General features: G+C 38.6%; 2 long non-coding RNA genes across 3 annotated transcripts; one reads left to right on the forward strand and one right to left on the reverse strand.

The window, feature by feature from the left end:
- Positions 1–92: 92 nt before the first annotated feature.
- Positions 93–15,482, forward strand: LOC135795928 (uncharacterized). 2 transcript variants are annotated; one of them, XR_010549184.1, is made up of 4 exons: positions 93–809; positions 14,168–14,267; positions 14,321–14,636; positions 14,711–15,482. It is a non-coding gene; the product is annotated as an uncharacterized lncRNA (long non-coding RNA). The 2 variants fall into 2 exon arrangements; XR_010549183.1 differs by having other exon boundaries at positions 14,168–14,636.
- On the reverse strand, positions 8,722–9,341 carry LOC135796206 (uncharacterized). Its single transcript, XR_010549259.1, has 2 exons — positions 9,181–9,341; positions 8,722–9,123 (listed from the first exon to the last, which is right to left on the reverse strand). It is a non-coding gene; the product is annotated as an uncharacterized lncRNA (long non-coding RNA).
- Positions 15,483–15,563: the final 81 nt, after the last annotated feature.

The raw sequence follows: 15,563 nt of genomic DNA on the forward strand, positions 1-15,563 counted from the left end.
TCATCAAGAAACTCTACTAATAATTTATTTATAACTTATAAATAAGGCAAGAATAAACCAAGAATTACTCTTACCTTTTTAGTTGTAACAAATTATAGAAATTCACCGTCAGATGGCAGCAGCTACAGGTTGCATATAACCTAAATGTACCTATATCTAAGTTGTCTGAATATTTTGTGTCTTTGCCAGCCGCGATGCACCGAAGTCTTCGATGAGCGATGGCGATCGAAAGCGTAATCGTGAAATAATTGAAATAATAATAGAGATGTTATTGGTATGCGGTGCCTGCGCGCCACGGGCGCACGAAGACGACGATAATGACATGATACAAACCTGAATGCGACCACCATTCGGACGATTCGACGATTTTCCTCTTCGATCATCCTCAACTTCAATCATGAAAGCAACACACACACACATATATACAAGGCATGTATTTAAATTCATCCATTTTTATATTGACGAAGTTAATTTTATTAAGGCGAAGGGTTTTTGATGTGTGCGTTGGCAACACTGCGAGATGGTAATAAAGCAGTGGGCAACAAACGGCGGCCATGCGGAACCGGTCATGACTTCCCGGACATGCTCGCCTATCTGTCTCTCTTCTTCTGGTAGCGCGCGCGCGTGTGTGTTTGTAGCTTGTAGCTGGTTTTGCTCGGGCGAAGCGAAGCGGAACATTATTACGTCGTCCGCGACGGCTCTCATCACACCAATGTCAAGTGCATCAAAAGCAACACACATCGACATTAATAACCGACAACCACAGCTCCGACAGCTCACAACAAGTTGTGATACTAATACAAACGCAGGTACATAAATATAAGAATCATCATCACGATCAACAGATGATGTTTGATGATTGTGATAGCCAACAACAACATGGCTACCAACTACAAACACACAATAAACTCACACAATATGTGTATATATAGTTGCCTATCACAATGCAAAGCATGAAAAAATTTAATTCGTAATTTCAACAATTCCACGAATTTCGGCGTTGGAGCCGAGCGCACGTATTCCATTTTAATTATCGTTTCCAGTTTTTTTTTTTCAACTTGAAATTTACGTAAGTGTATATGAACTTTATGTAAGTATAACAAAAGCGTGTATCGTGAATGCGTACGGCTTCCAGTTTTTGTGCGTATGGTAGATTTATTGTATAATACGATGGAACGAACAGACACAATGTTGCTGGTTTTGTTGCGAGTCGCGGTTCGTTCACACGCCCGCTTTTTAATTATCACGAAACGAATCAAGCCACCGGCACGGCACTCACCGGGCGCAAGAACAATGTGCATTAGCACACACACACACACACACAACACAACGCGCATACTCGAAGTTATTCGTGTGGTAACACTGACGTAGTCATGGCAACACCGCGCATAATACAATAGTGGATTCTGCGCAGTCATTGGGAAAGACAATGACGTCAGCAGGAACGCAACCAACGTTGCACGCTGCTAATACATTGGGAACTAATCGGATTATTACAACGATTGCTTTTGTTTTATGACCTGTTTGAAATAGATGAATGAAAGTACAATTTTTGAATTCTAAAACCTAAAAAAAATCACATACAAAGTGTTAGAAATTATTTTATTAAAAAAATATGAAGTTATGCTACCGGTAATGCAAGATTGAGGTTGATTTACGTACTGCCATGAGCTACAAGTGATACAAGCGTAACAAGTTTACAACTAACAAGTAACCGTTTCAACGCTTCAGCACTCGACGAATCAATCATCTAGAAAATTGTTTATTGCACTTAATACTACTTGGAATCTTGTGCGTTGTGAGTAGACGTGCTATAATTCTGCAATAAAAACGCGAATATTTTCTGCTCGCTTCGGCTGTGTGAATTATCGTGAGTATGATGTATGAGAAGTATGAATATCCGTATCGGTGGCTATGACGGGCTATGGCTATCGTGCGGTAATAACAATTATATCTCAATGCCACGCCATAAGCGTACACACACAGACAATCGCCTCGCAATGTTTAAACTTTGCTTCAATGTTTAACTTCAGGTGACTCAGGCCTGTAAAAATCCAAACAACATTCACGAAATCACTAAATATCCATATAATCAATCGCCAATTGATTATTTTAGGTGTAAAACACCAATTAATTGTGTTTAAACTCAGTTTAAACGTGAATCAAGTTGTTTGGTGTATGTTGGGTTGCATAACTTGGACTAGATGTTGCTGCGTGTGCATATAAAAGTGAAAATCTGTCGAAAAATGAGTGAATATTATTTATGTGTTGAAATTTTGTGCAATCGTTGTTGGCCTGTGTGTTTTCGTGCGTTGCCCAAATTGGCAACGTTAATTATAATTCAGGCGGTCGAAAATTGGCCATTGTTTGGGCGGGCGCGCAGTCGCAAACAAAAGCCAAATGAATTTGTTGTTGCGCGCATACACACACACACGCATTATTGTACTCGCCGGTGTTTAATGTATACACTGCGAACTCTGATAAACTTACATTTCGGTAACCATCAGCCGACAAGCAGCAAAATTATTGTGCGCACGGTGATAACTCGACGCGTGCATAAATTACCTATTTATATATCGTGTGACGTCGCTAAGCGAAGTTATTACCACCCTAGAGAGGGAAAAAACTCTGGTATTTTACATTCGCCGTAATAAAAATAGAATCGACTGTGTAATTATTATCAATTTGATGTGGTGTTTCCTGTGTGCGATGCGTTTCCGACAAGCGTTTTACGATTTTTGGGAAGCAGCGGCACTTCGGCGAAAATCGCGCTTTAATCATACGATATCCATCTGCAGATTGCAATCGTCCGTCGTCCGGCTTTGTATCACATTCAATTTCTATGCGACAATGAGCGACAATAAAACGTGCACATCAGAACGCTTGCACACTTGCACTTGGCTGTTTGTTGCGTAATCGATTTCCTTTGAGCGTCAATGGGAACTCTCTGTCGAGAATGTCCGCGGCTGTTGCGCGCTCATCCACTCATCGACATCTCTTCACTTCTTTCCGCTTTGTTTGCGTTCCGCGATCGCGAGCGCACATTCGTACATTACATTTTACAACGTGGCGCGCGCGTTGCCTTTAAAACTGTTTTTTTTTTCTCCGCGCTTCGTACTTCTTGCTGCGCGCGTTTTTATTCCGCGTCTTATTGAAGTCATTTTCTCGGACTCGTGGCGGTCTTTTTGTTTGTTTCCTAGCGGTGTGGTAATTTCTATTCCGCACAAATTCAATGTGTGTGTGTGTGGTTGCATGCAACGCGATGCATCGACGCGGAGGAGATAGAAACGTGCTAGAGTGTGGTACCCATCCAAAGAACTACAGTTACGTTCGACGAACTGCTAAGCAGCAGGCGGAGGAAAGGTGCACACGGCGAGTGTGTGCAGAAAACCAACAAAACCATTGCTGCACTGGAAAAACTATTGGTGCTAAAATTCAAATACTATAGTTTAATCTATATTTATAGTTTAAAATATGACCGATTGGTGGCGCTAGTATAGTAAAATGACAGTGCAATGTTAAAATTTGCAGTTTTTGCAATGAAAAATTGGTTTTCAACTAAAATAATAAGTAAAACAAAACAAATTGTGAGCTGAAATATAATTAGTAAGACAAGTAGTGTTTTAATCTAGATTTTTAGTTTAAAAACTGTTCGTAGGTGGCGCTAGTATCGCAAAATGACAGTGAAAACCAACAAAATGCTGTTTTTGCAAAGAAAGTTTGGATTTTAACTGTAGAAGTAAATTAAACATACGAAATTATGCATTAAAAAACCTAATAGTACGAAAATTTAAGTTTGGTGGCGCTGGTATCGCGAAATGTTAGTAAAAAGTACATAAATACATGTTTTTACAAAGAAAATTTGTTTTCAACCGCGATAATAAATAAACCGAAACAAATTATGCGCTAAAACAATATTAGTAATGCAATTAATGTTTTAGTCTATATTTTTACTTCAAAAAATGACCGTTGGCGGCGTTAGTATCGCGAAATGACAGTGAAAACTAAAAAATTACATAGCAAGAATGAAAAACAATTTTTTCCAAAGAAAACTTTGTTTTCAACTCCAGGAATAAATAAAACTATTTTTGTTGAATTCAAAGAATTTAAAAAGCTTTCCAAAGCATATAAAAAGACAATAAAACAAAAATGCAAGTCGAAACACAAATCGTTAACGATTACCAGCGTTTTGTTGATAGCTCTTTGAAAATTAAGCGATAGAAAGTGGAAAATGTGCCTAACCGCGTGAATTACATGAAAAGCTCATTAATACTCATTAAAAGCGCAAGCGTGCGAAGCGTAATGTGTGATTTCTCAATTTCACAATCTTCGATTTTAATTTCTTTGACTTTTTCAACTCGCGCCTCGATTTAAGTGCGGCTTGGCGCTCGTGTAATACATTTTAATGCGTGTAATGCTTAGTAAGACCCCGGCAATGCTAATAGTTATTTTTCCTTGACTGTTGTGTGTGTGTTGTGAAACCGTTTCGTGATGTTATAATAATGTTGTTTTTATAATGCGTCTCTTTCTTTTTTCGTTGCGGCTGCGCGCGGCGAGTTCAATTATTACATTACTCAGCCTGGTTGGTGGGTAATTTGTGCCTGGGACTGTTTTCGTGCGTTCGTCATTTGTTGCGCGCGCGCGCGCGCACCTTGTGTGTGTGGTTTTTTTTTTCGTGAGTGCTGCCGATGTTGATGTCGATGTCGATGTTGCGTTTATGTAATGCGGTTATAATTCTACCTGTTCTATGCGCGTCGCCGCGGCCACTGGGAACATCTCAACTTGGACGTCTTCGGCACTGTGTGCACTTTTGTCTTTACCGGTTTCCACACCGCGCGGCCACTACCACCAGAGGGAGAGGAGGAGTGAAGCAGCGTGTTAGATAATTACAATTACGGAATTCACTCACGCACTTTTTTCGGGTGGCTTTCCGAAGCCCGGAGGGGTCCCGGCGTTAGAAAGAGATTTCACCACGTTAATTGCACTTGGCCTTAATTTGCTGGTATTCTGGTGTGTGTGTGAGACGGCGCCCGTCGCTGTGGATGGCACTCAAAGACCACGAAATTATCGAAATCACCCGTGAATTCTTCCAGTGCCATTCGCAGGCGGGCACCAGTTGAAAAATTGATGGTACCACTTTTACGCAACGACGATGATGATGGTAACAACTAATGTTTATGACGTATCGCAAACTGGTGAGTGGTACACCTTTCTATTCGAAGGAGATTGTTGGAGGAGAGGTGAGCTGGTGTGCGCGTCCGCACGCGGTGGTGAGTAAGCCTCGACTGAATTGTCAGCTGCGACGAGGTGCACCACGACGACAGGTAGAACGCACGGTTCGCTAGCTCCGACAGGTTGCCGGCGTTTCTTCCCCCACTCCCCAGCCGCAACATAGGTATACCTGCCGTCTACGTGCACACAAAGCGACTGAGTAATTATCATACCGTCGCAAGTAAGTGGGGTACCACGGGTACCACCACCACCACCTTTACTCACTCGCACAAGAAATAGGAAGACGGACGTTGCACCTGTGCCTCATGGTGTACACCTAAGTACACCTCATGGTGTGCCATCAAGAACGACTTAAACTTAAACAAAAGCTGGTACACCACAAGACTTGATATTAATAATATTAAAGTGGATTTTTTCTTCAGATTGCGCACATTTCCATGTCGGAATTTTTATTTAATTTTTTATTTCTAAATGTTAGATGCGGTGCCGCGCAACGGTACGGAACACGCATTAACCAAATTACCGGTGCCGGTGTGCGTACACAGGTGCGTTTCGTTATTTTTTACGCATCGCGAGATCTTCTTCGCCGGCTCCTTGAAGCATGTCGTTGCGGGTAGGACATTAAAAATTTAAAAACTACGAACAATTAACATTACCAGCACGACAATCGCGAGGTACCATCATCAGTCAGAGGTAATTACCAACGCGCCGAATGATGATCATCTAAACACTCTACAACTGCTTAGAAATGCTTTTATTTTGTAAGGTTTTGAAGGTATGTCTAGTATCTAGATGTGTCTCACCTTCTTACCATGAAGTAACACGTTTAGCAACAACAACACAACGCCGGATTGAGAAATTTCAGCATGAAGACGAGAAACGACTTCGTTCCGGCCGTTCTGGTGCAAGAATGGAAATAGTTTTCCCACAGCCGAGCGAGCGTTTACACTTCTAAGTGCGCCCGTTGTTGTTCTTATTTCTTATGCTGTTGTGTTACACACAATGTAATTGATTTTCTAGAAAATTCACAAGCTAGATATAAGTGGTAGAAAAGTTGCAGTGTAATGGTAGGACTCGTCAGCAGGATGATCCTAGGATAAACCGAGTGCACCAGAGATGAATAACGAAGTGCCAGCGCGTAAAATGCGCTGGAATGCATTCGCGCAGGCCTGTAGGGACAGTTTGCTGACGTGCCGCCGACTGCCATCTGTCGTGTAAGACGGCGAATATCGTTGAATGATGACTTGAAAACACAAAGCATGTTAACATGTTAACATACCACATCAGTATAATACACTTAAGAACAGATTTTGAACAAACGTACAAATTTCAACCAGCTTACTAACGCTGCTTCTTGACTTTTACCACTTTTTGCACGGTATTAAAAGGTTATGTCTGGTGTTTGACAATTAGTTGTGTATAGCTTCCGTTAGATGTCGTTTTCACCAACAAAATCTATGATTTTTATGTAGAAGGTTTAAATCTGTGTTGTTTCATTGATTGTGTCTTGTCAAAAACTGCAATATCGATGAAAGATGACTAAAAAACAAGAAAATGTTAATATGTTGGCATATCACACTAGTATAATACACTTACCAACAGATTTTAAGCAAATTTACTATTTTCAACTTCCTCACAGCACGGTTCTTCTTACTTTTTACCACTTTTGCATGATATTATAAGGTTATGTCTGTTGTTTGACACTTAGTTGTGTATAGACACCGTTAGATGTCGTTTTCACGAAAAATGTCTATGATTACCGCGTAGAGGGTTTAAACCTGCGCTGTGGCATGCATTGTGCCTCGAAACGATGAGAAAACGAGTGGCATTTGGAAGACGGGCGCTCCTGCATGGCTCCTCGAATTCCGAGCATCTTATTAACGCCATGCACGGATACATCACACAAGCTGGCACTCGCGAACGCATCCCATCACAATTTTCTAATTATAATTATTATAATTGCTTGGCGCGCATGTTGCTAAATAGGATGGCGTCATCCACGCATGCGCACACAGGACATCACACGTTTATGACACTCGGGAGGTGATCATAATTCATGCTCATAATGTGTAATAGGTTTAATTGTGGTCAAGAACTACGAACTCTCTCTCTGTACGCAGACGCAAAACAGCCACGCAGGTAATCACTCCGGAATTATTTCATTAGCCACCGTGAGAATTTGTCCGAATTAAAAACGCTCTTTTCTTGTGGTCGCCGGCTACATTGTGCGCCTGCTGGCATTGCGCAATGCGAAGAAAAGCGGCCCGCCGACAGAATGGAAACACGTTTTGTGTCGCTGATGCGTCGAATTCACTCATATCCCAACACCGGGAGCTGCTGCATCGCCATTCATCCGTGCGCCGTCGACTGTCGTGTCTTCTTGACGCTTCTTTTTTTTTTATATTTACCATGACAGATTGATAATAAATTGATTTTTTGAGGAATCGTTTTTAACACGTTTGAGGGGTTATTGAACGCGCCGGAGTGGTTAATTAAGCAATTAAAATGTGCTTTATAAATGAATAAACGCAACGCGCTTTAATTAATTTATAATAATAAATCGTAATGAGCGTCTAACGCTCGTTTGCTCACGATGTAGCTTACAGTAAAGTCGTAATAAGTGAGAAATCACATTGTGAAATTGTATACTGCAGTTGGAAGTTGCACTTTGCAGCAAACAAACAATTGATTGTTAATTTCATGATGTGTAACTTCATATTGCAGTGGAAAAGCATATGCAGCATTAAAACTGGGCGAGATGTACGCATTTTAATTGTGGTTAATTAATATTGCGTTAGATAGTGTGCTAATTAATAGACTACGAGCTGAATAATCAATTTTGTAACAAAACTTTGCAATAAATCTGCGGTTTTTTTCTTTTTAGTTAAAAAACTTTACATATTTGTTTGTTTTGCGAATGAAGTTGCACGTTGCAAGTTGCAAGTTGGCAGTTACATTGTATTGATATCGAAAATAATAAGCTTTGTTTGTATTTGTCGATTATCTGCAACTGTACACTCATGTGAGCACACGTTACGGTTATTAACGTCGAGCGGTTTCAGTGATAACCGATAACCAGAACAGCTGAAATTACACCTACACCTTGCTTGCTTGCTTTTCATTGCATCGTCAGTGACGCGTGTTAGACTTTGAAGATGACACCTGTCTATTAGCCAGGCTATTAAAACTAAACTTTAGGAGGGAGAGGAAGTTGTTATAGTTACAAGATGTCTTTAAATGGTGAAATTTTGTAGTAAAACTTAGGTTATGTCACTTTTTAGGACCTTTAATTCGCATTCTTTCCATTTATCTCAAGAAAAATGTAATATTTGTCTTTATTTGTCTTCAAAATTACTAATTTTTAATAAAATACACTTTTTAAGGTTAGAAACACTTTGGTAAAGTGGTATTTCGCTTTGAAAATGTCAAAAAACACTTTTTGACATTTCTGTCATAGGTTACACCAGTGGCGTAGCAAGTAGTCAATAATTTCATATTCCAACGAAATTTACTTTGATAATTAAAAACAAAATCTATGATTTGTACCTATGTAGAAGGTTTAAATCTGTGTTGTTTCATTGATTGTGTCTTGTCTAAAATTGCAATATCGATGAATGATGACTAAAAAACATGAAAATGTTAATATGTTAGCAGAACAGATTTTGAACAAATTTACAATTTACGGCAACCTCACAGGACGTTACTTCTTATTTTTTACTACTTTTACATGATATTATAAGGTTATGTCTGTTGTTTGACACTTAGTTGTGTATAAATGTCGTTAGATGTCGTTTTAACCAAAAAAATCTATGATTGGTATGTAGAGGCTTTAAATCTGCGTTGTTGCATTGATTGTGTCTTGTCTAAAAGTGCAATATCGATGAATGATCACTAAAAAACACAAAGATGTTAATATGTTGACATACTACACTAGTTCAATACATTTACCAACTGATTTTGAACAAATTTACAACTTTTAACAACCTCACAGCACGGTTCTTCTTACTTACTTACAAAAAACACTTTTTGACATTTCTGTCATAGGTTACACCAGTGGCGTAGCAAGTAGTCAATAATTTCATATTCCAACGAAATTTACTTTGATAATTAAAAACTGTTTTAGTTATGCATTGTATTTCCAACTTAAATTCATAATACATCTTTATATATCTTCAAAATTACGATTTTTCAAAGAAATGTGATTTTTAAGCTTAGAAATAGGTGTGGTTAAGTCTAAAATGTCAAAAACACATTTTGACACTTCTGTCAAAACTTATCCACCAGTGGCGTAGCAAATACACATCAATAATTTCATATTCCAATGAAATTCACTCTGTTAATTAAAAACTGTATTAATTATCATCGCGTGCGCCTTGTTTCCATTTCTTGTGTATCTACTATGTTTATTTTTCTATGAAGAAACTCTTTCCCTGCACTAAACATGCACATTTTCTCGGAATAAATCATCGAGTAAACTTTAAACGGTTAACGATGGTAATAAGATGGAACGCGACGCGCAAGAAAAAAGTTTAACTTCATTCGAGTTGTACGCATACGAGTTCGAATAAAGTGAATAAAAACGCGCTGGAAAGTAGCGAGGCGCAGCCGCACGAAGAGGGTACCGCCATGCAGAAAGATAAGTGCCCTGAGTTTTCGGTCATCCTTGGTTTATCATGTGTGACACCCCATGCCGGACGAGAAATTTCATTTGTACTTTTTAATCGCGCATTTTTTTCTTCTTACAAGGAAAATTTCAGTGTTTAACGAAAACAATTTTTTGTAAGCTTATAATTTCTTTATTTATGGTTGTAGGGTATTGAATAGTATATCAGGAGGTAGATAATTTAATAGAGAATTAATTTATTTTTAAAAAACAACTCTAGATGGCGTTGTTTTGGGGTTATTGCTAAAATAGTGCAACTTTGAATTTTTAACCTCAAAAAAGTTAAAATTGATCATAACTCAGAAACTAATAGAGATAATGGAATTATTTTTGTGTCAATTAATAGTTCTCATCAAGATCTAAAGGACGGTTAATATAATAATTACCTAATTATCTTACTTAACCTGTAATTTAAAGAAAACAATAATTTTTATGCTACGCTAAATATTCACCAATATAACCAAACTTTTCACCTCTCTGCTTTCTTTAAAATCGATTTAAACACATTCAAAAGCCTCAAAAACATTACTTTTGTTTGCGTGCAACTTTTCATGTGTTTCGCTTCTTAATCTTTGCGCGCATCCTAATGAAATATTCCGAGCGTGTTTCGGTTCGTTTCGGTCGCGCGTTAATTCCACATTTCTAATTTTATTCTGTAAACACACCAAAGAACACACCATGAAGCTTCGCGTATAAAACACCGGCGAGACGAACGCGCGGAATAAAATAAAATACATATATACGTAGAAAAATCCAAATAACGAACAAATAAAAGGAATCAAACGCTCATTAGCAGTCGGCGTCGGCGCACACAATCCCAAACGAGAGCACACGCAAACGTGCGAGAGCAAGCGCAGTGTCTTGGCGATGGAAAAAGAGTTCCGCACCGCACACCGGAACACGACGATAATTACCATCCGACCATCCGACTTGAACTTCAACTCACTTCACTCCGTTGGCTAGATAAACAAGAACGCGCGCTCGCGTGGCTGGTAAAAACCAATGTTCCTACTCGTAGCTCTTGCCACGCCGCACATGACTTGACTCTTTACTTGAGCGCTCTTTTTCTCTTGCGCCGCGTTAAAAACGGAAAAATCATCAGCGGTTATGATGAAGATGAGCGCACCGAGCATGCTAATATAACAATGCACGCGCATTAAAGCACTGGTGCAGTGAGGAACAACACAAAGAGGAACAAAAACAGTGCGCGCCGAAGAAAACTACGATTAAGATTAGTTTTTCGAAGCGTTGCAGAGAGCCCGAATTGGGAAGCCAAGCAGAAAGCAAAAACAACGCGAGCATTATTTTCGTATTTCGAGCTTGACAATTGTCATTTTTCTTTGTTTCCTGTCAAACTAAGCAGCGATTTTTATCGCTGCGTTAAATCACCACTGTTAAATTAAAGTTGAATTAAGTGTCTTGTGAAAGACTAGAGACTAAACGATTTTTAAGAGTTTTATGCTACTTTAATCACTTTTTAAACAGCACTAAAGTTTTAGATTTAGTGAAATGCACGAAAATGGTTCCAAAATTCAAAATAAATTTTTTAAAACGCATTTTTACCACAAACAAATAAAAATATTAGCTTTTTCTTCGAAATTTTGTTTGTTTTTCATTTTATAGACAGAATTTTAGTATTTTTTAAAAACAATTTTTTGATTGCTTATAACTTTCTTATTTAAAGTGATACAATATTGATTAATATATCAATTAGTAGGTAATTTAATTGAGAATTAACTTATTAAAGAAAAAATCCTAAATATTGCGTTGTTTTTGTGTAATCGCAAAAATACTGCAACATTCACTATTTTTTCTTACTTTTTAACCTCAAATTTGTCCAAAGTGTGAATTTTAACCTAAAAAAATAAATTTTCATGCTCCCGGCAGCCATTTTGAAAGTGAAACTTATTATTTCATGCAAACCAGCCTTTTAAACGTATAAAAAGGTTTAAATTTATTGAAAAACACTAAAAATTTATAATTTATCTAAAAAATTCCTTCAAAAAGGAAGTCGTTGATGCTTAAAATCCATGAAGCGTCAAAGAAAAGTCATCTTAAAAGCACTTCTTCCTCTCATCCTCTCAGATTCCCAAGTAGCTTTATACAAACAACAAAATTCGTCATTATAATGTAATATCGTCATCCGTTCACCACAAAGCATGAACAACAATTTCTTCCTGACATGCTTCTTCTTGATCATGACTTCTTGAGCAATTCTATTTACAAATATACAGCCACATTACGAAATACTAACATTTATGTATATTTCCTATTAATTTTACTATTTAAATCATTTCTAACACACAGTATACAATGTAAAGAATGAAAAGAAAAAGTCTAATACATGTAGCCAACATAAAAACGTCTAAAACGCCGAAAAAACACTGTAAAAATGCCTTTGGCAATGTGAATAAACGCTGTACAAGTGCGCATTGCGTGCTATTGATGTAACGCTGTAAGAGATATCAAAAAGTGGCGTTATTCGTCCGAGACGAGGATGACTCGCATCCTACAACCATCCGACGATATGACAGTACGTGGACCGCGCGCACGGTAACGAGATTTTAATATCTTCGGATTGCTGGCGTTAGTTTTAGGCACTTTTTATTGTCTTCCATCTTTCTATTCCTGCATGCAGTCTTCCTGCAACGGTTTTTCACCAAATTTATCAATTTACTATGTAATTTTACTAAAAACAAAATTATACTTGTTTGCTTAGTTTCCTGCTTAGATTTGTGAGCTGGGATTCGAGTTAATATGAAAATGATCGCTTGATCGACGTGTGTTTACAGGGAAACACAATAAGTACCTATCTACTGTTATAATGTGGACGCAAAGTATATAATAATGTCATTGTGCGATGATGTGGACGACAATTTTGCGTTTCCACGCTTATTTTGATGAATTTCCGCGGTTTTTACACAGAAATTTTATTTAAAAAGTATTTATTTATGTGACTAATTTAAAAGAATGAAAGTTTTAATGTTTTGCGATGCTTTTAAACAGTTTTCTATCCGTAATGGCCGCTGTAGGACCTAAAAATTGTATTTTTTTGCTAAAACTTTGTAATTGTTGCATTATTTTTGTAATTACACATAAACAACGCGATATAAAGTATTTTTGCTTTCATAAGTTAATTCTTTAATAAATTACCTATCAATTGACATATCAATCAATATTCTACGACTTTAAATAACAGAGTTATAACGTATCAAAACATTATTTCAATAAATTTTCAAAATGTTTGATTACACATGACACACGCAAAATGAAATGTTGGTTGCCTAACTATACAAACTTAGGTTAAATATGATACAGTTTTCTTAGTAAATCTATAGCACTGGACAAATTTGTTGTTAAACTGAAGATTTGGATGAAATGAAAAAAGCTGAAAATCATAGAATAGTTGCACGATGCACGGATTTCGTCACGAATTCATCGATATATCTCGCACGAAACGAAATCATGGCATTCGTGTGGCGCAACCTGAGGTCGCGGTCCGACAGCAAATCGTCGGTATAATATCATTGTGAATCGATTTGGTTGAGACCATGAAACGCATGAAACAACGGAGCGACGCGAAAGAATGGCCGACAGAAAAAGCGTCGACGAGAAGAGGAGCACATCCAGCGTCGATTTGTCGGTGATGAGTTTCTTCAGCATCCGCTCAAAAACGCACACGGTGCGCGCGCGCGCGAGAATACCGAACAAACCCGCAATCGCCGCAATCACAAACACAAAGGAATCGACTTGTGGTCGACCGGCGTCGATGTGTCGACAACTCGCTCGATGAGAAATCGAGAATGATCTAATTCAAACAATAAATTTCCTGAGCGGATGAATGAAAACCGAACATAATTCATCCGATAGCGATTGAGGAAATGTCCAAGTGTGTGTGTGTGTGTGTGTTGGGTGTAAAAACAATCGAAAAACGAAAATTGTTTTGTGGTATCATCATGGCGTGGCGCGGCCATGCTGACGCAACGCGTAATACGGAATTAATGAGCGTTTTGCCCGAAGAAAACGTGTAATTTTCTTCGTCGACTCAAATCTAAATAACTTCCAAGTCATTCCTGCTTGTACGCATACTTGTAGTCATCTAGTCATCCTGCAATTCATTCATAACGTTATTTTAACTATGTAAAGATTACGATTTGAATGTAAAAAACGTCGCTTCGGGGCATAACTTCAACATAACCTATTTCTACCTCCACTGAAAAACCAACACACACCAAGTTGTTAATGTTAATATGGGTTTTAAAATTCATTCAGGTTTTGTTTTTTCGAGGGTCAAATGTCGCCGGTGGAAATTAGAAATGCACGCCACACACACGGCACTGCACTTTGAACTTGAAACAAACCCACGGAAATTGTGAGTATAATTAAATTCATACATTCATCAGCGCCCTCTTGTGTTGTTAACAGGTTATAATTTAAAAACGCGTGTTTTCGTGAGAAAAACCGTTGAATCTGCCTGATGCCGAATTGCGCAAGTCAATTTCATTGCGATCGTGACTGAATCCGAACGCGATCGAATGTCTTGCGCGCACGAGAGTTCAAGAATCGTCCTGCGCCTCCTCCTGTGCTTCAATTTCATCACGCGTCCACCACGGTCATTTCTAATTTCGATTCTCTCCACAATTGGCATACGAGTGCGAAGTGCGAGGTAAACAATCGAACAACACACCATACTACAACGAACAATCAACAATATAAACGAGTACAACTCGAACACTATAAGGTACACAACTATTAGCATTTAGCAGAAACTGCTTTCATTACCTACATTGTTGCACGCTGATTGAAGAATTTAAGATTATAGATTGAAGCATCATCATCGTCTCGGATAGCAGCAGGTACTCGACATAATCGACGTCTGGTGCGCTATTGGGCGATCCGCGATGAGATTCTCGTGCGGTGTGCGGCGCGTAGGAAATAGAGGTGCAATTGTCGCGAGTAATGAGGTAGCCAGTGGAGATGCGCTCTAGTGGAGTGTGCAGAGCAATGGACTCGTTCCGTGCGCGGTCTGCGCGTGTTTCTTCTGGCGAGTCTTCAACCTGTCCGTGCTGTGGTTAGTTGGCAAGTGTATAACTTGAAAGGGTATTAAGGGAGCATTGTTTTCCTACAAAAATATACCAAACAATTAAATATTTTAATCTTTAACGAGTTAAATATGCAAAAAATGAATAATTTTAGTAAAAAAAGAAGAAATCTGTAGGAAATTTAACCAAACTTTGTATTGTTAGGCAACCAACATTTCCTTTTGCGTGTGTTCCGCTTGCATAACGTAAAGTTGTTGTTGTTTTCTTCTTCGCGTTTCTTGCTCTTCATCCACCTGTGCATGTTGTGTAGGTGCCTGCAAACGCACGCCGCACGCAAGAAGTCGACCGACTCCTCGAAGCATGGCGCGATCGTCAAGATTAGACGGTCTACTGACAATGCGTACGCATCGCACCCCGACCGATACTGATCTACAACTAGCGCGCACCTGTCGGGAGCGCGCACCGAGCGGAATGTCTAATTACCGCACGAAACAATAGAAACTCTCGTGCGCATTCAAGCTTAAATCTTAAGCGCGCTGCAAAAGAATAATTATCTTATAGACATCATAAAACTCTCCTATGTGTGTATACTATGTATACAGAATAAAGAATAGAGGATTTCGAAT

Source organism: Atheta coriaria, unplaced genomic scaffold (assembly GCF_025399875.1).
Source record: "Atheta coriaria isolate IRGN ID8LTWV9N9 unplaced genomic scaffold, Caltech_Dcor_3.1 hic_scaffold_7_pilon, whole genome shotgun sequence".
In the NCBI taxonomy this organism is placed as follows: Eukaryota; Metazoa; Arthropoda; class Insecta; order Coleoptera; family Staphylinidae; genus Dalotia; species Dalotia coriaria.